Source organism: Fonticula alba, assembly GCF_000388065.1.
Source record: "Fonticula alba strain ATCC 38817 unplaced genomic scaffold supercont2.6, whole genome shotgun sequence".
Lineage (NCBI taxonomy): Eukaryota > Rotosphaerida > Fonticulaceae > Fonticula > Fonticula alba.
Window position 1 is genome coordinate 2,184,946 of NW_009242976.1, and position 1,885 is coordinate 2,186,830.

A 1,885-nucleotide genomic window follows, 5' to 3' on the forward strand; every position below is an offset into this window, starting at 1 on the left:
AGGCACACTGCATCCGAACCGGTCGACATGGCTACAGACCGCCGGGAGGGGGGCAGCGTCCCGAAGGGTGCCGTCCGCCAAAGCCCCCGCCCCCCTCCGCCGCGGCCCCTGCCGCCCGGCGCTCGTCCTCGCCTGGCTTCTCCTCGGTCCGCCCCTCTCGCTGTGGCCCTCATCGGAGGGGCAGAGAGGCCGCGCAGGGCGCGAAGGGGTGCCCTCCTCGTGGACCCTCGGCGGGGAGCCCTGCCCGGCCAGCCGGGCGGCTGGGCACACACCCCGCGCCCCGCGTCCGGCCGGGTTGGAGCAGCTCCGCGGCTGTAGGGCTCGCGCTCCAGGCGCCAACCTCCGCCCCACGGCGACTCCCCACAGACCCGGGCCCGGGCGGGCCGGGGGTCCCTGCGCCCCGGTCCGGCCCCCGGGCGTGCCCTGACTCGGCCGGCTGACGGGGGAGACCTGGGCCGCCCGGGCCCGGGCCAGGTGCGGCGCCGAGGGCGCTGATGTCGGCGCAAGACCAGCGGTAGGGGCCGGGCAGTGTCCTCTGGGCCATACGCCGTGGATGTGGGGGGCCCCCGGGCCAGGGGACCGCCGGTTCGGGGAGAACCGGCCGGAAGCCCTTGCAGGGCCTTGGCGCCGGTGCGCGCCCGGTCCGACAGCGGGCCGCCGCCCTGGTGCCCCGCCGTGGCATGGCCCCTCCGGCCGGGCCCCCGGGGGCGCGCGGCTTGAGAGGCCCCTGCCGGCGGTGTGGCCGGGGGAAGCGCGGCGGGGGCAGGCGGAGGCAGAGGGACACCCACTCACACAGACGCATAGACACAGACACATAGACACAGACACATAGACACAGACACATAGACACAGACACACAGACACACACACACACAGACACACAGATACACACACACACACACAGACACACACATACACACACACACAGACACACAGACAAAGACACATAGTCACAGACACACAGACACAGCGATACACACACACACACACACACACACACACACACACATACATACATACATACATACATACATACATACATACATACATACATACATACATACATACATACATACATACCGGCCCTGGGCTGGCTGCCGGTCCGGGGGATGAGCTCCGGCCAGTGTTGTGGGTGAAGGGTCGGGGCCGCATTTAATCCCGGCCCATTAAGGAATCAGTTAAATGTCTTGCTCTCGCCCGCCGGGGGCGCGATTGTGGTCATGGCGCGGGGCCAGCCACGCTGGGCGCGCGCGCGCGCGTGCGCCGGGCGTACTCATGCGGGTGTGCGTCGGCGAGCTCGCATCACCAGCCCGTCCGGAGATCGCGCTGGCAAGGGACCCGGCCCCGGTGACCGGCCGCCTCGCACCATGCGCCGGTCTTCCCCCTGCTCCTCGGGCGTCAGGGAACCAAACACACCCCAGGCGGGAATACCCCCCCCCCCAGCTCTGACCTGCCATGGCGAGGGGAGAGGGCCAACGCTGGGACAAGGCCGGGATATGACCCGCACGCTGGCCTTCCCCCCTCCGCCCCGCCCGCACACGGTGAAGCTCTGCCGAATGGGCGACTGCCCGGTGCCGTGCGCCCGGCGCCCCTGGCCGGCCAAGCCCCCAGGAAATGTACGGCGGCTGGTTGTGAGGGTGAGAAGGGCACAGCACGGGGGCCGCCCCGGCCGGTCGGCCGGAGCGAGCGATGCACTCCGGCCGGCTCAAGGGGGGAGGGGGGGGGGGAGGGGGGGCGACACACCGGGGGTGGGCTTCATATTGAGGCACCCTCCCGGCGCTACAGGGCCACCGCACCGGCAATACCCTCCCCATCGCACCCGCATCTCACGCCGATCTTTCTGCCTCCCCATCACACCACCCCCCCCCTCCCCCTCCGCGCCCCT

General features: G+C 70.5%; 1 protein-coding gene across 1 annotated transcript in view; it reads right to left on the reverse strand.

The window, feature by feature from the left end:
- The window catches only part of H696_04128 (hypothetical protein), a 5,762-nt gene that overhangs the window by 2,823 nt on the left and 1,054 nt on the right, over positions 1-1,885 (reverse strand). The window lies entirely within an intron of this gene.